Source organism: Python bivittatus, unplaced genomic scaffold (assembly GCF_059951505.1).
Source record: "Python bivittatus isolate LINGU-HERP-01145 unplaced genomic scaffold, Pbiv_v1 ctg000700_np1212, whole genome shotgun sequence".
Taxonomy (NCBI): Eukaryota; Metazoa; Chordata; class Lepidosauria; order Squamata; family Pythonidae; genus Python; species Python bivittatus.
Genome location: NW_028277098.1, coordinates 12,038,263 through 12,061,198, shown reverse-complemented (window position 1 = coordinate 12,061,198; position 22,936 = coordinate 12,038,263). Strand labels below are relative to the sequence as shown.

At 36.9% G+C, this 22,936-nt stretch overlaps 1 protein-coding gene across 2 annotated transcripts in view; it reads left to right on the top strand.

Moving 5' to 3' along the window:
• Nucleotides 1-22,936, top strand: part of BRINP3 (BMP/retinoic acid inducible neural specific 3) — a 234,879-nt gene that overhangs the window by 113,519 nt on the left and 98,424 nt on the right. The window lies entirely within an intron of this gene.

The window sequence follows — 22,936 nt, the reverse complement described above, 5'->3', positions numbered from 1 at the left end:
TCAATAAACCAATCTGTACTTCTAATGAAGATATAGTAGTCTTGGGTTTAAACCAACTCAAAAATTATCCTACATTGCCTTTGGGATTGAGTGTATGGAGATCCCCATTTAGTCAAGTCTATTGAATGACCATGATTCACTTACAATCTGTTAATGAAATCTCACTCCTTGGAAACAAATAGAGAAAGAGAGGGAAGAATTCCTTTTCCAAAAGTGCTTTTAAAACTTCTATGAACTAACTAACTAACTGGCATATTCTGCAAACCTGGCATTTTCTGAAATGCGCTCGGCCAAATAAAAACATTTTAAGGGCATTTTGGATTCCTCCATCTCTCCCTAATTTACTTTAGTGCCTTCCCTCCTCTTTCATTACTAATAGGAGATAAACAAGAGAGATAGAAAAGAAGTTTTATGAATTGAAATTTCCCAGGTCCACCAGCAATGTAATCAGTAGTTTGCTAACCATGACAGAGCTGCAAGCGCCCCTCCCCAAGCCCCCGGTGCATTTTATTTGGCAGATGTTATGAATAGCTTCTTCAAAATGCATAATATTGTGTTGAGGTAACATCCCGAGTAACAAATGTCTTCATAGGAATGCAGAATAATAGTTTTGATCAAAAAGAAGCAAACTCCATCAGACCCTTGCTGTACAAGATGAGAGAATCACAGCAAGACAAACATAATTTTCCTGAGATAATATATGTCATCTGAGAAACATCTATTACAAAACAAGAAAAGAAAATTCATTAGGGCTTCCTGGCAGCAACTGATAACAGCAACTCAAGCCAGAAACCCCTTTCTATTCTGGTGCCTGATAGCTTGCCACCCAATTGACAGGCTCTTTTCACTTCCCCACCTCTTACCTGGATCTCTGTGGGAGGACCACTTTAGAGCATTATATACACAAGAAGAGTCTCCTAAATGCGACTTAACTTTTAATGCTAACCTGCTCCCTAACTGGGCCCCAGTTTCAAGTGCCGAAATAAAGACGCTTATAAATCAGTTAAAGCCTGGTAAAGCTCCAGGCGATGATTTTATTATTCCTGAAATATTATACAATAATTTGTAATGGTGGATCCCAGTTTTGCTTCCCTGTTTGCTTATATTGATCGCACTGGGCAAATCCCAGAGGACTGGGGCCTAGCCCTCATAGTGCCTATTTATAAAAAGAGCGCTTGAGACCTGCCTGCTAATTAAAGGTCTATTAGCCTTTTAAGTATAATAAGTATACTTAAATGCCAGACACTTATACAACAAATTAGTTTACTGGATAGATCTAGAGCATATATTGGCAGATGAAAAAGTGGATTCAGGCATGGACATTCTTTCTGTCTACATGCCCTTATACTTTAACATCTGGCCAAAAAATACACATCTAAAACAGGCTTAATATTATATACTGTATTTAGTGATTTCAGGTCTGCATTCGATTAGTTGAGCAAGGTTGTGAATACTACCATTGATAGACAGTTACTGTTGTTTATGTGTAATCTTTATAAGAATTCTAGAATCAAGGTTCGATGTAGTGTGCAAGTCCACTGCACTAATGAGATTCCAACTTACAGAGGAGTAAGGCAAGGAAGTATTTTATCTCCCCTGCTGTTTAATCTGTACATAAATCCCCCTGTGACCAAAACAAATCAATTAGAACACCACCACCCAAAACTAACAGACATATTGCAACTTTGTTGTATGCAGATGACATAGTACTTCTATCACAAACATTAATTGGACTTAAAAAAGCTTTGAATGCAATGGCCAATTACTGCTCTGAGGAAACCCCTGAAATCAATTATAGTAAAACTAAGATCCTGATCTTTGCAAAGAGACCTAAACTGCACACCTGGAGGGTAAATGGCCAGAGTATTGAACAAGTGAAATATTTTAAAGATTTGGGCATGGTTTTCCATGGCTCCACCAAACACAGTGCACACCAAAATTATATCATACAAAATGCTCAAAAAACAGTGGCCACAATTCAATCTTTTTGCTTCATTAGAGGAGCACAGCATATCCCAGAGCACTGAAGCTATATTCAGCTAAAGCTCCTGCACAACTACTTTTTGGTGCCCAGCTAGGACCTTACACTTCCTTTACTCCCCTTTCAAGGGAAGGGCTAAGGGCTATATTCCAGATAGCCCCTTGCAATCCAAATGTAGTTTTTAAGGAGGGAGGCAGGGCTAACTAAAGTTGAAACAGGACCAGTATCATGGACCTGCACATTGATTGAAATTACTGTTCTTTCCCACATGTTTGAGTTCTTTCCTTATTGAGGACAATTACAATCAATATGGTTCAAAATCTCACAAAAACTTCAACATCTTGGCTTTTCCAGGGAGGCATTCTTAATGATGGGTTATACATCCAGTATAATTATAGAATAGCCCTGGAGCTTCAGAAGACCTGGCTCTGCCATCTGGCCTGGGCTGGGGAGGGAGGTCATTAGATATGGGGTTGGTTAGCTCCCTAGAGGCCTGGTGTCGCTTCCATCGGCCTCCTGGATTTTTCCTCTTCCTTTTATTCTGTGTAAATGTGTTTTCTTATAAATTTTAACTATATATTTATTTATTGTTTTAATCTGTTGTAAGCCACCCAGAGTCCCCCATTGGGGGGAGATGGGCAGGGATAAGTTTGACAAATAAATAAATAAATAAATAAATAAATAAATAAATAAATGGAAAATCTTAATAAATTTGAGAAATATGGAGGGTAGAAAAAGACAGGTCACCCAGGAAGATTTTTCCTTTCCACAAGTTTTTCCTCTAGCCCAGTAGCCCAGATTTGGAGAAAATATGTTAAAAAAGCTAAAGTCCAGAATGCATTGAGGTCTAAAAATCACAGAAGGACTTCTTTAGATATCTTCAAAATAAAAAAGATAATAAATGGTGAAGAGGTAACAGACAACACAAAGTCAAGAACTACTTAGCATCTGTTTGGGCTTAATCTTCTCTGAGAAGCATTAGATGGGAAGAGCTGACTGAAGGACCTTGAACCAGATAGAAGTATAGTCAGGGAATACTTACTGAGTATTAAATAAATTACCTGGAGTCTGAAGCCTTAAGAATAGCACAGCAAAAGCAACTTGCAACTAGCAATAATAGCCCTGGAGCTTCAGAATATGGCATGGTCTTTATTTTGAAAAATCAGTGAAAGAAACATATTTTAGTGGAGTTTGGGAAACTTTCACAAATTTTATCACTCCCATCAGTGTTTGCCAGATTAAGTCAGCCCTCAGGACACATATACAATGGATCCCTGCCAAGGCAATTTCACATGAATGAATTTACATAGGTTGGCTTCTGCGTAAGCAAGACCTGATAGTAGGCTTCCTGCATGCATGGAAGCCAGTATGTTCCCAGTTACATATGGCAAGCCTTTTGCCCTCTGGACATGGATATCCTCAGGGGATGATATAATTTGATTAGCAAAGCAGAATTTACTGGAAATGCTGACATGATGCTTAATACCTACTCAAGTGATTCCTGCTTAAAGGTGTTAAATATAAGGAGGGTTCAGACTGGGGGACCAGATCCGATGTGTCTGGAGATGTCAGTAATTAACAGCACCAACATTTAAGTAAATATGCATAGGATCACCACATGATACCTGATACCAAACAAAATGACAAAATCCTTAACAGTATATCTAGTAGACTGAATTTCAACAAATGTGTAAAAGTTATATTTATCAATTCTACCTATCTACCTACTGTATGGATTCAAAGAGATTCTCAGTAGCCTTAGTTTTCCCTTTTCATTGCAGCACAGTATAATGCAAGTGTGAAATATTACAGTCACTGTTTTTATTTTACTAAGATTCTTTTTTCTATTTACAACTAGCTGCTGTTTCCTTGCATCACAGAAAGAAAAACTATAGCAATATTCAAAATATTTAATTCTAGGCTCCTGCAGTGATAAAACAGGCAGAGCGTTATCTCCATTATTCAACATACACATTCTCCTCAGTCACAGTCAACAGTCAATGAGGCCATAATTGTAATGGAAGACATGTGCGAGGAGGATACTGGAATGGAGGATCAAGGTTATCAGGAGGGAGGGGGAACATTCCTGAGCAAGCGCTTCTTCAGCCCACAGCAGGACCATGAGAAGGTAAAGAAGACTGGCCCTTCCCTAGAGTCTCTCAGGGTATAGCCACTAGATGCTTTAGCATAGGTTTAGTCTGGCGAGATTTTGTCTTCTAGGTGCAAGCTAATAAAGGAACTATACTGGACTGGACTGCCTCATTGTCATTCTTGGACTGGGCCTGACAATAATACATGATAGATACCAGGATGATTGGCAACTTGCCACACGCTGTGCCTCCTGCCATGTTACCCAGCTATGGTTTCCACCCTATCCTCCTGTTTTTCCCATTACTCACTGATGTAAATGGCCTGGACACAGCTACTGAAATCTACAATGGTACAGGTATTGTGGAATTAGAATTCAGCTTACCTTAAAAACACTTTCAGGGGATTTGGAAAATAATTATAACAATGCAGGGACATACTGGATATGCCAAATCTGATTTTCCCATCTTTGTTAACTTCAGCGTTAACAAAAACAGAATTCCCTCACAGAGGAACTCCATGTTTTCTAGGCCTCCCAGTTTGTCTTCCTGCCCAGAAGCTACAGGTGGTCCAAAATGAGTCCAATGGGTGCACCTCAATACAACATGTCATCAGTGCTCTGGAAGATTCACTGCTGCCAGTTTGCTTCCAGATGCAGTTCAAGATATTGGTTGTCATGCTTTCCCTGTTGTGGTGTCTGCCTTCTGGAACATCATCCCCCTGAAGATATGTATGGCTCCCACCCTACAAATCCTACAAGGGTTCCATAAATCTTTGAAAATGTGGTTTTGCTCCCAGGCTTGTAGTTAGGTTGCTTGTTGAGCCCCTGGTGTTTTGTTGTTGTTGTTGTTGTTGTTGTTGTTGTTGTTTTGTAATGTAATGTAATGTATGCCTTTGTCCAGGTTCACATGTTAGTTTCAATTGATTTTCTCTTTAACTATGTAAGCTGCCCAGAGTCATTTGGGAGCTGGGCAGCCTTCTAAATCTAAATAAATAAATAAATAAATAAATAACAATATGCTGTTACCCCATAATTTTGATTGGACAGAAGGAGGAGGGAAGAAGCTAAAAGAAACAAAACCTTTGTGGAAAGGCAAACAATCTGAACCAATTTAAATAGATCCTTTCCTATCTATTCTAAATGTGAAAAGAGGAAGGAAGGAAGGAAGGAAGGAAGGAAGGAAGGAAGGAAGGAAGGAAGGAAGGAAGGGAGGGAGGGAGGGAGGGAGGGAGGGAGGGAGGAAGGAAGGAAGGAAGGAAGGAAGGAAGGAAGGAAGGAAGGAAGGAAGGAAGGAAGGAAGGAAGGAGAAAATGGTTCCACTATTGTATAAAAATTGTGTAAGAATCTGTTATAAGAGTATATCCATCAATATGCTGCATCACACTAAAGATCATATATTCCATCATCCTGCTTCTTAAAGAAGTCAGCTAAAAGTCACAAAAAGTCACAAAGAACCTTACAAAGAGAGCAGGAATTTCTATATACTCACTTATAACCCATACTGTTGAGTTGAGAAAAGGTGATGAATGAAACACTGTGCTTATTTAAAATCTGTTAGACAGGTAAATCCATGAAGATGGAAAACTTCATTTAAAATGTTGACCTGGGGCAGAAGCACTTAGAGTATAAAATCATCTAGGGCAATTTGAGATTAGCTTCCCCCTATGAAGTGGAAAAAAATAAAGCTGTGCAAATAATCAGTCACATCAAGCCAGATAAATATATTTCTGCTTTCAGCGGACAAACCTATGTAATACTACTTAGAAAATGTGATATATAATGGGCCTTGTTATACCTTAGGGATTGTATGAAACAATTTTCTCATAATCTCACTGTTAGAATCACATTTACTTACTATTAGAATCACATTTAGAGAAAGAAGGAGTGAATATCTCCCCAGTCACATGAAAAATCATTTTGGTTTTGTGGATTTTCCTTCCCAGTACTTGTGAAACCTTGAAAGGGTCCACAGGAATTCACAAGAGATCGCTGATCAACTGATCAGCTGAAGATATATCTCAGTTTTCAGAGGTTAAAGAAAACATTTTATGATGTATCAACCTTCCTATATCCAGAATATCTCTGCATGAGTGACAGACATTATTTTGAGTGGGATACTGAAATTTCAAGGTGCTACTTTGGGGTAACTTTAATATTTATACTTATTAATATTAATAAGTATAAATTATAATTAATAAGTTTAAATATAAATAAATATTAATAATAATAATAATTAACTTATTAATATTAATAAGTATTAATATTTAATATTTTGCTGAGGACAGATTGGTGCTGATTAAGGACAATCGGGATCACTCAAAATGAAATAGTTGTTAAGTTTGGCTTTTCAAAGGAAAGTGTGGGTCACATCATTGATGTTCTTCAGTATCAGAAGGCTTGTGCAAGATGGATTTCTTGGATGCTGATGGTGCAGATGAAAGTTTCAAATGTCAAAATCTGCCAACAATTGTTGTCATCCTATGAGAATGAAGGTGAGCAAATTCTTCACAGCATCATGACAGGTGACAAAACATGTCTCATCATTATGACTGAGAAATGAAGCATTAGTCCAAGGAATATTATCACAAAGCTTCATCTGTGAAGAAAAATTCAAAACACAGGCCTCAGCAGGAAAACTCAAGGGATGAGTTTTTTAGAAAGCAGATGATGTTATTCCTCATGGAATTCCTTGAACCTGGCACCACGGTCAACTTACAGGTCTAACTGCAACACCTTTGAACAATGGGTAAGCAGAGGTGGGAAACAGAAGAAATTTTGCTGAAACTTGACAACATTAGGCCTCATATGTCATGAGCAACCCAAGAATTGGGCAATTGGAAAGTTGAATCTTACTATCTTACCCCATCCAACATACAGTTCTGATTTGGCACCCTGTGAATTCCACCTTTTCCCAAAATTGAAGGACCACTTTCATAGACATCTGTTTGACCCAAATGAAGAGATGGAAAGGACTGGTTGAAAAGGCAAAATGTGGAGTTCTTTTGTGAAGACTTTAAGAAGCTTGTCCATCATTGACAGAAATATGTAACAAGTGGTAGTGATTATGGGGAAAGTAAATACAGGTAACAAAGGACTTCATTTCAATAATTATTTTCCTGTTTCATTCATTAAAATATGCCTTTTAAAACTAAAGTTATGGAGGTAGTGACAATAACTGCCTTTTATAAGAGTATAGGACTCCTCTCTGTCCACCACAGGAAACAACCTAAGTTTATTTTAATAGATTTTTGGTTATTGTCATGATAGATTTTTTTAATGGACTATTCAGAAGAATGATTTATCTATTGTGAATTGCCCAGAATCTTTTGATGGGGCAGCATACAAATCTTATAATAAAAGCAATCTATTTATCAAACAGATGCCTTGTCCTGAGCTCCCTGGAATAATCTGATTTAGGAAAAAAAAAAGAGGTGGATGTTGTAAGTGCCATGGAAGCAGTTCCAATGTACAATCTATGTCTTAAAAACCAAGGGCTTACAATGCAGGAGGTGCGTGTTCAGATTTTATATCTGCCACATTTTGTGCTTGTATTCATCCAAGCTAGTGTTTTTGGACAGAGTTAGAGAGATCTTTTTTAGCAAATGTCAAGACTAAATAATATGCAGCATTAGCTTACTGCCATAAGTCGTTCTGCAGACCCATTCTGCCATGAGTTCTTGGCAATTGCTTGTCAAAGCTATGGCTGCCATGAGTCTATTGTTGCCAAAGCTATGGCTAGACAACTGAGAAGGGGCATGTTAGCATCAGCAAAGTAGTAGAGATGCTGGCACATTTGTTCTAGGAAGCAAAATATTCGTGCTCCTTCTCTTATTTCCTTTTTACTGATGCTATCATTTATGTCAGAACAAGGGAGGTATTTGTCACCGCTTGGCTCCTGCCAGAATTGCGCATCATTTTTGAGTTACAAGGAACATTTAAATTACAGAAAAGGATGAATCCAATGATGATTGAATCAGGAATGTCTTATAAAACAGCAGATACACAGCTGGGGAAAGTATCTTCTGCTATTGGTGACAGCAGGCGGCTATTTCCCTTTTTCTTTCTGGGAAACTATATACATATAAACACAAACATTTTCAAGTGGTCTAGTTAAGCATAAGACTGCTAGAATAAAATGATTTTAGAATGTGGTACTGAAATGTAATGTATACAGTAACAGCAGAATAGCTGGGCTATATATTGTAGATTTGGAATTTTGGAGAAATTAATTGTCCATAAATTTTAGTATTAATTGACCTGATCTAAATTTAGATTCACCAAATGGATTAAATTGTAACGGTTACAACAGTGGTGGAATATTATGATACATTTCTTGGTTCAAAATGCATTTAGAATAAGAGAAGATATATTTAGAGAAATGTATTTTGATGTAAAATACTTCTAAAATATGTAAGTAAGAATATGTTTAGCAGTAATTTTTGGCATGACATTAAAGCCCTGATTTTTAGGAGCAAACCTCTCTGTCTTGATGGCAAATCTGTTAACTTCTCTTTTTCCCACATTTGTGTAACTATTTTAATCTAAATTTCTTCCTGATTCATTCTGGCAAAATGAGGTGATAAGATGTAAGGCTCAAACTCCCTCTCTTAGAAACAAAAGTTCCTCCACTTCACTTACTTGAACTTCCTCCAGCTTTGAGGGGATATTCTACTTCAGTGTCCAGCTTTGATCCATAGACTTCTCATACAGACCCCTCCTTGGGTTATGCCTCTTGTTTTTGAAAGCCAAGCCTCGTTTCTGTCTCCTAAAGGTGGAAAAACTAGGGTAATCTGACTCTGGACATGATCAAGAACAATGTTTTATTTGTGGATGTTGATTCTATCTGAGATGAGGGATATGTATTAAGAATGTTCTGCTTGTTCACAAGACTACTTTCACGATAATTGTAGGCTGGGCTTTGAGCAGAGTTTGTGAACCATTTACTATGTCACATGAAGTGTAGCTTCATGTGACATAGTTCATTCTTCCCTCTGTCTAACAGATAATGCAAAGCCACTGAGATGCTTCATAAGATTAGCTCTGAACAACAGCCACAATTAAAGTACTGTGTGTACTATAGAATATGAAGGGGCTACTCACTTATAGAGCCTCCAAATGAAGAGAAAGGGACAGCCCTGATGGATCAGGAGGGTCTTTACAGTCCTGTTCCTACAACAAACGTATAGGTTAGAGAGATTAATCCTGCTGCATATGTTAAACAACAGTCAGAAATTACTAAGTGTTAGAACATATGCTTACAGTATTGACATATTTGCAGAAAATATAATGCCTTCTTCATTTAATAGGATCCATTATTAGAATGCTTTGCTTCACTAGATAGGGATCATTATTTTTTTCCTTCCTTATTCAGAGCACCTTCCACCTTACAAAATACTTCTCATGAAGTGTATACTGCTCTATGTTACAGTTGTTGATTGCCTCCAAATCTCATTTTATTCTGAAGCCATTATCAAAGGTAATTAATTCTCTTGAAGTCCTTCACCTTCCCCAATCAATAGCAAATTTCATGGCATTGTAATTAAATTAACCAATAGCTTCTCGGGAACTGGACCATATATCTCATTGACCATCTAGGTTGATTCTTGCAAGAAGGAGCCCTTTCTTGAGAAAAAGTCTCTTGGATTAATAAAATTAAACTTGTGCTCTTTATCTTACCTAGTTCTTTCCTTCAGAATAAATTCTATTTGTAGTATGAATGTAAATTTGTCCAATTAAGTTGTCAGCCAATTAAAGAATCTATAGCTCACTAACCTTCAGTTTAATCACAATTTTATTTTATTGTTTTAAAAATCTCCAGGCGACCTATTTTCATTAGTGGCTATAGGTCACTATTCTTATGCAATAAAACATATTTAAACTCAAGAAGAAACCTCTAAAACCTTCTTAGAATTGTAAAAGGGGATGGATGGACGGATGGATGGATGGACGGATAGCCCTCCTAACATCACAAGAAAGGGAGAGGCCTAGTTCCAGTTGCAAATTGTAGTATGATCTATGCCACATCAAAATAAAAACCAGAACTAGCTATTATAATTAATACTAAGTATATCTGAGGCAGGGAGTAAAAAAGATGACCCACTGAAGCTCTAAGAGGGTTAGCAGGTATAGGCAGTCCTACAAGAAATCGAAGCAAGCTATATAAAGCCTTACACACTGTAGAGAGCACCTTAAATTGAACCAAGAAAGCAACTGCTAACCAGCACAGCTGTTTCAACATAGCCATGATATAATATGGAAGAATTATTCCCTACCTATAGTCTCTGGAAGAATTACTCCTTACCTATGCATTCTGGACCAGTTGTAGTTTCTGCACCATTTCCAAGGCTGTCCTACAAAGAATGCATAGACATAATTTAACCTTCAGATTATAATATATGCATCATTGATGCCAAGTATCTCTTCTCCAGAAATTACTACCACAGGTTTATCAGCTGAAGCTGATAAAAACCAGTTTCTTGTCACCAATGTAATATGTCTATCTAGCATCAGTGTTAAGTACAAGAGGATTTGTGAACCCTGTGAATCCTATCCATAAGATGAAATGTGAATTATCCAATTCAGCCATATGTTTCAACTCTCAGAATTATCAGCCACTATATTTTGTTCAGATTCAGTTTCTGTTCATTCTTATAGCCCAGAAACAAGTTGTGGCTTACAAGAATCCAATCCTGAACGTGAAGACAAAATAAAGTACATTTGCACACCATCACCATATGGGTGGCAATTAGCTTTGAATTCATACATGATCCTTCACAGCAACTTCATACAATGTTATACAACAAGGCAGATAAGGTGAAACCTTATGTGACCTTCCAGGACAATTTCCAAAGGTCCAAGTAGATTTCTCATAAAGGCAATTTCTTACATTGCCCAGAGTGATGGAAGTGAATCCATTACAAGATAGCACGTCCCACACCCAGCTCCTTCAAGTGCTTCAACATTAGTAACTAATGGTATTAAAACCAATTTTTAGAGATCCAGGAGTCTCAGCAATAGAGGAAGAACACACTTCCTTAACTGCTGATCCAAGGCTGTCTGAGCCAAAGCCATGTCTAAATCCAGACTGGAAAGAATCTAGATAATCAATTTATTTTTAGAGTCCTGGAGCTGCAGTACTATTAATTATTGGAATGGCACTGAATATTGGACACAGGCCAACAATTGTTAAATCAGCTAGATCCAGAGGTAGGTGCTTCAGCAAGAGCCCCATCAACATCTTGTCTAAAGTGGCACAACATCTGCATGTCAAAGAGAGGTCTTAACAATTTTAGTAGGACAGAGTCTTTGGAAGGCCTTGTAAACTAAACCCGGAAGGGAACCCAAGATTCAAGGAATAAGATGAACAGAGATCTACTTCTCAAGAAACAAGCAATGCAACTGTACCATACAGATGTCATTATATGTAGTGCTCAGTAGAGGTCATCAAACCCAGCATAAATGTGAGTGAGAGTAGTATATAAACGGTTCATAGCAGAGCTCAGATGATACTGACTAGAGTCATTAAGGTCAAGTTACTAGCTGACAATCCTAAAAAGCTCCATTGCTCAATGCAGTGGAGCATGGACATGCACAGACATGAAAGGGATATTGAGTTCATACCAGCTTAGCTTCCTCAAGCAGGGGTCCCAATCTTTTCACAATACCTCCTTTTGCATTCCAAAGAGTATCTGTTTAGTTGCTGTCACCATCCACTCTTTACAGAGAACATTCCTACCTGCATCTTTACTAAGGGAGGAGGAAAGTGGAAAGCCAACTCTCTTCTTAACCTTCTGACCCCTCTGTAGCTATTAGAAGGACAGGAGGTGAGATAGTAAGAAGGTTAAAATGCAATCACATTCAAATTATCAAAACCACCATACCGGTTTTAATACTCAACAGTCACCTGCTGCTACTTCTCCAGGAGTCACTCCATACTCATTCTCATTGCCAAAGGCCTTCTAAAAGAGTTGTGTATCATTTGGCTTCCAAGGATGGAGCTGACCTTATCCCTGGGATATCCTGTTCCAGAATGAAACAAGTGATTTCAGAAGAAGATACCAGTTATTTATTATGTAGATTAAAATTAAGGAGCTAATGGAAAATTGAATGTGAGAAAGGGAAAGAAAAATATCAAGAATCCTGTAGGCTTTGATATGCAGACTAATCTTCTAGGGGAAATATACATATACATTCACACAGCACACACACAACAGAGGTAGAACAAAATAGAACTAAGGATACAAAGAACTAATTCAGAACAATCCATAATATTATTTTTTAAATCCTTATTCACATCTAGCTCCGCATTTTTCCAGAGGGTTATTTCCTTTTCATTCTCCAATCCATCTCCAGGTTGAGCTGGATTTCTTGCCTGGCAATCCAGTTGGGAAGTGAAAGTTGCCCCAGCCTTTCAAAAGCTCACCTAAGAGGGAAATCTGAGCTCAGAGTTTGAGTTCCCTGGTCTCGGCTGACTATCTAGACTGACAGGTTTAGATTTGATTAACTCTTCTGTAATAACCTCTTGGGATGTTTTCTCCTTCTTTCTTACAGTCAGATCTCTACAGATGTGATCAGAGAGGAAGTTCAGTGCTTCTTTTAATTACTCTTCAGGGCTTCTTAAAGACAACTCTACCACATGCAATCAGTTTCATCTTTAGATATACCTGAGTCACACAAGCTGTTTATGCTCATCCTTCATGGATGGGGAAATGGACATTAAAAACAACAACAACATGCAGATACCCAAAGAATTCCACATTTTTCCTTTCCCAGCAAATCCTATTTCTATCCTCACTCCCACAGTCTTTTTAACTGAGTTTTTTGTGGCTCTGCTGCTCCCTTACTATTCTTTTACATTTAAAGAAACCTCTTTCACTCCAGCCTGGCCATCACTTACATGCTCCCTTATTGATTACATTGAAATTGAGATGATGATGATGATGATGATGATGATGATGATGATGATGATGATGATGATGATGATATACATAGGTGCATTTTGGGAGGAAAAGGAGTACAGGTTCTTCCTTAGGTACATTTGGTATGTTCTTCTGAGAATCTTCTCATCTTTATTGCCATGGAGCAAAGTGATTTTTCAGACAATATCTGCCCTAAATCTCTCAGAACTTCTGTTGATTAATATTGATACTTGTTAGCATTAATATCACTTTACAGACATAATGAGGCTATTACTAATGAGGCTTAGCACTGCTAATTGCCTAAGTGTCTTAATCTTCCCACAATAGAATCATGTGTCTATTTCTGGACAGAAACTGCTTTATGTATGAACCACCTACAGGAATAGAAAAGAGACAACCCAAATGTTATGCAAAGTTGCATTTTTCTTACTGCTGTCCATATGCCATATATATATATATATATATATATATATATATATATATATGTAAAATGTTTGACACAATCTATGTTTTGTTACCATCTGCAGTATCTGAAGCATACTAAAATCTTTTCCATTTACTAGTCAGTCTGTGACAAAACCAACAGTAACAACCCATACAAGAAAAGTTGACAGGAAAGTCCCAAATTTGGAAAAGCACAGAAACAACAAGAACAACCATTTAAAAGGGAGAGGACCCCCCCCAAAAAAAATCAGAGAGGGGTGTTCATGCTTGGCGAACCAGTAATGCTGACAAGTGGGAGTAATAGAGACCTTGAGAAAAGGAAATATAATGGAAGATATAAAATTCTAAACAGAAACACTCCATGAATCAACATTTTTTGCTGATCCTACTTGAGGGTCATGAGTTCTTTTACATAACATGCCATTTCAATCATGTGCAGTGTTAGCATCCCAGCTTCTAATCTCCCCACACACACACACACACACACACACCTCCCATGAACCTCCAAAGCTAGGAGGCAGGAATTCTGGCTCCTGAGAACCATCTTTACCGTGTTTCCTCTAGAGCAGAAACAGAGCTGGTTGGAATCAAGTGACATAGAAATGCTAGTGATAAACAAACAAACAAATCATAAAAATTAATCCACTTGAAAAAGATCTATGAAAACCTCAGTTTGTGGGGGCTGAAAAGTATGACAGACTTGAATTGTATGGAGTGAGTGCAATTTTTATTTCTTTCTTACAGGTGCTTCTATGCCACATCAATCAAGTAAATGAGTGGTTATCAAAAACTATGCCTCTTTAAACAACAGGGTCTTAACAAGCTTTTTTGAATGTTAATAGCAAGGATGATCACTTCTGGGGGTAGCTGTTCCATTTTGTCCCAGTCTTGGCTGGAAAGTGAAATATAACCAAGCAAATGTAATATGATCCAGACAAGGCACCCCAATTAACAAAACTTCTATGCCAGCTATAACACCCATAATAATGTTCAATAATTAAGTGAACTATTATACAGTTCTCCTTTTCCTTCCTTGCCCTCCACAACAAGAACTTTGTCTAGGGCTTATGTGTATAATGAGCTCTCAGTAAGGGCAGGAAAATGTTTCAGATAGATTTAAAATAAACTGTATAAGGATATTTAATAGCATTATGTCACTATCAAAAGAGTGTTTACTCCATCACACCTTCAGATCTATATAATTAAAGAATTGTGCAACATTTGCAATGTTCTGAAAAACAGTTGGCAGGAAAAGTGCAGATTTTTTCTTAATTTAAAACCTGAATATCCCTCCCTTTACTGTGACCTGAAATCTTTGTCCTATATTATACTTTTTCAGGGTTTATTTCAGCCTTAAATCTATTAGTTTTCAGGAATAGCAATCCATTTTATCACTTAACCAGTTTAATATTTGCATTTCCAGTTTGATCCTTATTATTTATTGATTGATTTATTGGTAAGATTAGGCTTCAGTAAAAGCAAGTGTATTCAGGTCATAATAGACAAAACATTCAGTTGGGACTCAGATAGTTTGAGAAACATAGTGTTATAAAAATATGGTAAATAAATATTCCCCCACTGAAACCAGTAAGGCTTTACTCTGACTAAGTGAACCCAGTGAATTCAGCAAGATTTAAATACAATATGTTTAGTTAGAATCCAGACCAAAGTAAAAGTTACATAGACCAATAACTCAATATATTAGAATATAATATATAATAAATAAATATATTTAAAATACCTTTCAAGCCTAAACTTCTGCATATATATTAAAATCCCACTGTAGACAAACACCATCTATCATTAATCCAGAAAAGCAAAACTCCAGTTCATTTGGCAACATACAACTTCCTTCTAGTCCTCCTTTCTTTCACACAGGAAAACCTTGCATCCATACCCATCTTATATGAGAGTTATTCTAAAACTCTGAACCAATTAGACCTCCTTTCCCAGGACTACATGTAACATATCTTGACCATCTTTTTAATGATAATTAGATGTTTCTGTTCTGGAACACTTCCTGCAGCAGATTTCTCTTGATGACTAGTTTGACTGCATCCAAAATGTGTTGCATTCTCTATATATGTGTCTTTAGCTTCCATACAGCAGAAGTACCCAACCTGAGTTTCCGTGGCTAATACCTAGTCCCCAATCCTTGGAACTCCATCAAATGTAGTTTTGTCCCGGGCCCATTCATTTTTTTGAAATTGCATGGCACTCAACAGATAAATATTTCTCTTGGTCTCCCAAAAATGTGTACCCTGCTATATTAGGTTTCTGTTTCTAACACTGTATGAATTTATTCCCATGCACCCAATAGCCAAAGCTGTTTACATGGAAAAGGAGTTAGCATGCTTAGATGTTCCCAACAAGCATCTTACAGCAAGAAGATTTCTGTTGGATTAAGGAAGGAAATCTCATTAGGGCATTAGTCCTTTTCTTTGTTGTGATACTAGCAGGCACTAATTGTCCTCTTCTGTAATAAATTGTTTAGTTCCCATTTGAATTGATAACCATCATTATAGCTATTGGGAACAAATCCCATAACTTAACTATGCTTAGTGTAAAGTAGTCATTTGATTGCTCTATAAGTCCTGAATCTCCTCACAATTAGCTTCAATAGTAGTGCATGTGTATGTGTGTGTGTGTGTCTGTGTAGGCACTGCATTTACCACTCCATGTTTAAAATTTGAGTCTGTCTTCATGCTTGTGACCAGTAGTGTATGTGATTGAGGGAAGAAGAATGATGCCTAGGAGAATATTTGAACTGGTCCTTTAACTGAAAGGATCTTTCCTGTATTTTAAAAATACAGAGTTTGTATATTATATTTTGCATTACCCATATGCATTAGCAGCATCATATATGAACTGGTGTCTGGATAATTTCAGTGGATTTAATTTTCATGATCTTTGGTGTTCCTGAATGTAAGCCAGACTTTACAACTGTTGTGATCTATGAGCTGACATGATACAATTAGCACATTAATGGATGGATTCTGCAAATAGGAAAAAGGACCAAATCTTAAGAGTGGAACCATCTCTCTGAATGCCAGTTTTGTATGACCTCATAGTGAGATAATGTGCTAAATGTCATGACAAAATAAACAGTCTAGTTTGTCTTGAAATATTCAAGGTTATTGCTTTGCAAAGGAGGACGTTGTTTGTTTATTTGGTTGTTTGTTTCCCTTGCTCCATTTCTTTTCCTGATAATTGCAAAGTATGGAAGTCACAATCAAAGCAGCCTCAATTTTTACTGAAGTTCTAGGAGACTATTTAGGATCAGATTAGATACATTGGCTGTGTTTGAATAACATAGCTAACCTAGTCTGATGGTACTTAAAGAGAAAACACTTGCCCCTGTGAGCCATTCCAGAAAATCAGGAATGCCCCATTCAAACACAGAACAGTCAGCTATAGCCAAAACAATTAGGAGGACCTCAATTTCTTCTGTTTAAAAACAAAACACTATATTAGTAGAAGCCCAAAGAAGGTTGGAGCCATTGGAAGACAAGAGTTTGGGTAGACTTGCTCTGATTCCCATCCCATCCACCACGGAGTCGTGGTAGTGGTGAAATGATCAGAGAGAGGACGTTTCTAGACAACCCCTGTTTTTGTGGGATAGCTCTGAGGATTTGTTTTTCTGCTAATAGCCAGAAGAGAATGTTAACTCACTGTTGTCCCTTTCTTCAGTATTTACATGACTGGAGAGATCAGTTTAACCACAAACCACTCAAGATTGCTTTGGATCAAAACTAACTTCTAACCTCAGTGCTAACTTATTTATAATGTTTGTGTAATACATTGGCCCTCTTAATCTGTTAGAGGGTATGGTGTGACCAGAAATTGAATATGTGTATACTCCTAATGGCCACTTTTGTTCTGAGCTTTTTAAACTCAGCCATGAATACTAAAGCTGTATGCACCTCTCTCACCTCTTTTCTTTTCCCTGTATATTCCAGTATTGGTGCTAAGATAGGAATTCATGGCTCAAATTTAGACCACACATTTTCATTATGGAAAAGAATTGCACTTTCCCTTTGCTCTCTTGACCATTCTTTTTAAAATAAAAACAAGACATATGTATTTCCATGCACATGCCCAGTATGAGAATTTGTTCCCAATTATGGCGCTTAGGCTGAAATTATAAATGAGATTTGCCCTTTTTGCCTTTTTCGGGAAAAAGCACAGGCTGTAAAGATGCATTTGTTTCCAGAAAATTGGAAACTTTTGGATTGAATCCTTGCTTATTTAATTAATTTCTTAATTTATATTCCATCTTCTTGGTCTTTGATGAGGAACTGTGTTTTGAGATCTATCAGGATAGATACGAATGTCAGCACCTAATAAAATAGACTTCCTAGAAGAAGAGGGGCAGGTGTTTCTGTTGGTTTTACTTCCTCCTATTTCTGATGCATTTTTACTCTCAACTTCTTTTAATTTCAGTCATATAGAGATTTTCAAATGTTGGTACATCCTTATAAAAAATGGACTGAATGAATGAAATTGTCATCTATCCACATTAGCCATATTCAGTATGCTAAGTATTTAGAGCATTAGAAAGATCATGTAGTAACTATTCTATTAAACATATGCAGTCTGTCAGAAAAATTTTAAGAATTAAATGTTTGAGACTCTGTGCCTGAGTGAATGCACCATTTAGTTTCACCTTCTCCCACATGTGATTTCGTTTTTCAGTTAAAATTTCTTTTCATCCTATTTAAGAGAAATGGATGAACTTTGGCTATAGCAGTTTTAAGAAGTGGTAAATAAATTAACTCAACAAAATTCTCACCTCTTTCCTATCATAAAAACAAATCAGCTGTTCTTCGAGCATCCCCAGTTGAGAAGCTTCTACCATCTTCTGCTGCCTCTTCAAGTGACCAGAATTCACTTGATAGACATCACTGAAAAGGTCTTACAAATTTGTATATGCTAGCTTTTCTTCCAAATGTGAAAACATTCACAGCAGAGAGCCTTAAATCACCTTTTAGAAGAAGGCAACATCTAAAATAACCTATTTAGGTCTCAAGTCCAAAAATATGATTCCAAAATTCTATAATGAAGTGTGTGTGTGTGTAATATTATAATAAATCTCATCACAGACATAGGCTGTTGCAAGATATCATGTTCCCATATATGGGGTTTCGCATGACTTCCACTCTTGGAGCAAGGAGAACTTCACTGTTTTTACATAGTGTATATCCTATGTGGTATTTTTCATTTGCATTGACCAACACAAGGCACCACATTACTGGTTTGATCTTTACTGGGAATCATCAGACTCAGGTAGGTTCTCATGTGGTTCAAAGCCTCTACTGGGAATTGAACTCATTGACCGTCACATTTTAGATGACTATATATAGTCCATTACCTTTAAGAGCTATCCAGGCCCTGGCACTCAAAAGTTGCAGGAAAGGATATTTAGAAGCCCTCAGAATAGTTTCATTGTATTGTTTTCATTGTTCATTTGTGTTCATTTTGGTGTTTGGATTTTTAGAGGATGTGTGTACATTAAGATTACACTAAAGGGAGATATGATGGAGAAAGGTTTATGAACCCCTAGTATATAGAGTCCACCTTCCTTTAAGCTCTGTATCTTGCCAATGTAGCTTATCTATATAATGCCAATATATTGTGCCAATGTAGCTTATCTAGGCTGTTATGGATGTGTATAAAAATAGGAATTCATAGGTTCATGATCATTGTATGTTGTGCTTCAGTGAGTAGAAATAATGAATAACCAGAGGAAGTTTGGGGAAAAATAGAATGCTATCTGGAGAAGGCAGGGAATATTCTGTTAGGCAACATAACTAGATTGGGAGGAACATGTTGAGAACTACAGAAAAAGTGATTGGGCCTTTCAGAGATTCAAGGATGAATGAGAATTCTTTGGTGAGTATCTGCTTTGAAAGAGGTATTTTTATTTTCCAAAAATTGTGGTCTAAGCAGGTCTATTCATGCATACAGTATGCATGAAAAGGGAATACATTTTTTAAAAAGCATGAGTGATTAAACTGTTTATGATGAAAGATTAAGACAATTAGTGAATAACACAAAGCTGATGAGAGAGACTGTTATTGTGAATGTAGGACAGATCCTTTCTTGGTAGCATTAAGGGTAGAACAAAGGGAAAGCAGTGGTGGTCATGGTGGGGGAACCAAGAGTGAAAGTAGAACAACTGCAGAAGGAGAAACAATGGATCTGGAATGAAAAAACTTTGGAAGATAAATTAATCTGCTAATGGAAAGTGGATATGAGGAATGGGAAGAGGACCTCCAAAGAAAATAATGAAAAATGATGATACAGACATGCATAGAATTATGCTAAGGGCAAGTGTGTTTGGTGTAATGATGAGGTGAAAGAGGCTGGGGCTGAGAAATATATATATATGTATGTATGTATGTATGTATGTATGTATGTATGTATGTATGTAAAAGAATATGAAGGAAAATGATAATTGCAAAGAATGTAGTCAAAGAGATCAAGGAAGAGTTAAGATTAGAAGAAAATGGGGAGCAATACTGATTAAAATTTTAAGAAACCTTTTAGAAGTAGGTGAAGAGGGTTAAGCAGGGAGGCTTCAGTGGAGTTACTGGAATTAAACAATAGAAGTGATGAAATGATTTTGAATGAAACTGAAGTAAGGGAACATGGAAAGGAATATTCTAAAGGTTTGAATGGGAATATTACTGATAAGTCAAAGGATGGAATTAAAATTAATGTTATCAGTATTATAATTAAAGAAAGAATGATTAAAAGGAACTCTTAACTGCTGTGAATATGTTGGAAAATGGTCAGATTGCTGGTACAGGTAGACTAACTATGGGGAAATGTTAAACTGTGGGTGTGGTTTGCTTATGAAGTGGCTGTACAATTTATTTAACATGCTTGATGATTGGAAGAATGCTGTCCCCCTGTATGAAAGGAAGGGACTGAGAAAATGAGTTGTGGGGGTGGTGGTGGGGAGTCATTGTATTAAATATGCCTGGGAAGGTGTTTGGCCAAATTCTGATGAAAGGGAAGAAGTGGTAAAAATGAGCAAAATTTGGGAAATGCAGTGTGGCTTTAAGCTGGGTAGGAGGTACGTTGACCAATTTTTACTGTTCCTCAGGTCATTGAGCAATTCATTAATGTGAGAAAGAAAGTGTATTATAAGTTTGTTGATTTAGTGAAAATATAGAATAAAGTAAATAGGCTTGGATTATGGAATGTTCTACACAAATGTAAGAGAGCCAGTTTGGTATAGTGATTAAGGTAGTAGAACCTTAGTCTAGAACCTGGGGATGGTGAGTTCTAGTCCTGTCTTAGGCACATAGCCAGCTGGGTGATCTTGGGCCAGTCACTCTGTCTCAGCCCTAGGAAGGAGGCAGTGGCAAGCCACTTCAGAAAATCTTCCCAAGAAAACTGCAGGGGCTTATCCAGGCAGTTGCCAGGAGTCAACACTGACTTGAAGGCACACGTACTGCACAAATATGGAGGTGAAAGTTGGTTGCTGAATGCAATAAGAGTTCTCTAGGATGGAAGGAAAGCAAATGTGAGAAGAAATGGATTGCTTAGCAAATAGTTCAACAATAAGCCCAGGGTAAGAGAAGGAACTGTGATATCCCCTTGATTGTTCAAAGTATTTATGGATAAATGTATAAGAAATGTTAATGATGACATTAGAAGTGTTGATTGGGGATATGAATGTACCTGCATATTTGTTGACTCAAAACCTGAATAATTTGCAGCAAATATTAGATAAATTATATGAAGTAATGAGAAGAATTGATTTGAAAATTAATATATCAAAGACCAAGGTAGTTTGTTTGATAGGGAAAATGAAAAATAGAAAAAGAAAAAATAAATCAAGTTATAAATGTGCAGGGGTGGGGGGAGGCTACCATAGATGAGTTTGGGTATTTTCTTCTTAGAATATTTACTAAGATGGAAAATTTTAAGTTGTACAAATGCTGAAAGAAAGATCATGTGTAATATGCAATCTGTTGCAAAGAATGAAGTGAAAATTACTGTTTACTGTATGTGTGTGCCTGCTTTGTTGTATGGAAGTAAGTTAGGAGACCATAACATTAAATTGAATTGTGAAGAAGTGTGTAGTAGTAGTAGTAGTAGTAGTAGTAGTAGTATACTTTATTGATTAGTCATTTAACCATATCAAAACATAGGCATCAGCCAGAGTGTGATACAATAAAATGGAGTGAAGTGAGGTACAGTAAAATAGGATAAAATAGGCTACAGTGAGATAAAATAGATAAATGTAGTAAGGTAAGATAGAGTAAAGATAAAAAGTAGAACAAAATAGTATAAGATAAAATAGAGTGCAGAGATATAAGAAAAGTATAGTAAAACAAGAAGGGATAGGGTCAAGAATGAATTGGTGCTGAATAAATGTGGATTAAATACCAAAGTGAGTTAGCAGTACCAAAAAGTGTGTTTTTTGGTTTGGTTTGGTCATACAGAGAGAATAAACGAGAATCATATCTGGTATGAGTGTGAATCTTCATCTTTCTTGGTTCCTTTACAGGATCTCCCAGGCAGGCAGGGGCAATGTTTTTCCCTGGATTCCTACTGCCCTTACTACCTGGTTATAAGGGGTGTATTCTTCTGATCAGGGACAGAGATGTCCATTTCTAACCAAGATGATGCCAAATGATAAAATGTACAACATAAGATTGCTCTATAAGCTCTGCCCTTTGTTATTAGTATTGCAACATCACACACAACCACATAATGGACAGCGTTTTCATCACAAAATTATAGCACACGTTTTGTCACTTGCCCTCCATTGCTTCTCCCTAGAGTCAGGGATCCTATGTTATGTTGGAACGAGGCCATACTACTCTGCAGCTAATTAGGTAGAGTTACCTGTCAATGTTATGGAAGGTAACTGAGAGCAATTGCAATTCAGTGGATTTCACAAGTTGCTCTGCAAGGAGCCAAAAATGAGGGAATTTAATGAGCACCGAAGTTTCAGTCCACTTCTAACAACATGGCAGGTTTCCCTTGAAATTTTACATGAGAGAAAAATTTGACAAGGAAAAGCTTTGTTTTGCAAACATAAGACAAATAAAAGGCATTCTAATCAATCATATGAACATAATGCAAGTAATTTAGTCTGTGAAACTAAATCAGCTTGTTGATGATAGTTGCATTGTATAAAATGAAGGAAACCAACTGCATTAAAACTTTTAAAAAAAAGTCTGTGCTTTTATTTTTTATAATAAAACAATCTCCCTCCAATTTACTTGTGGCTTATTTTAAGAGACTAATGCAGGGGTAGGCAGTTTAATGCCCACCCCCACTCCACTCCCCAGTGTTAAGGACTCTGGTTCTTACTATTTCTTGCCATTGAATATGCTGCCTATGAGTTGAAATCCAAAATAACTTGAAGGCTCTGCATTGCTTATCCCCAATTTAGTTCTTGATGGAGTTTCATGAGTGAACCTCCTCATTGTACCTTGCCTAAGGAGATGAAGTTTATAAAAGAAAAAAATTCATTAAAGT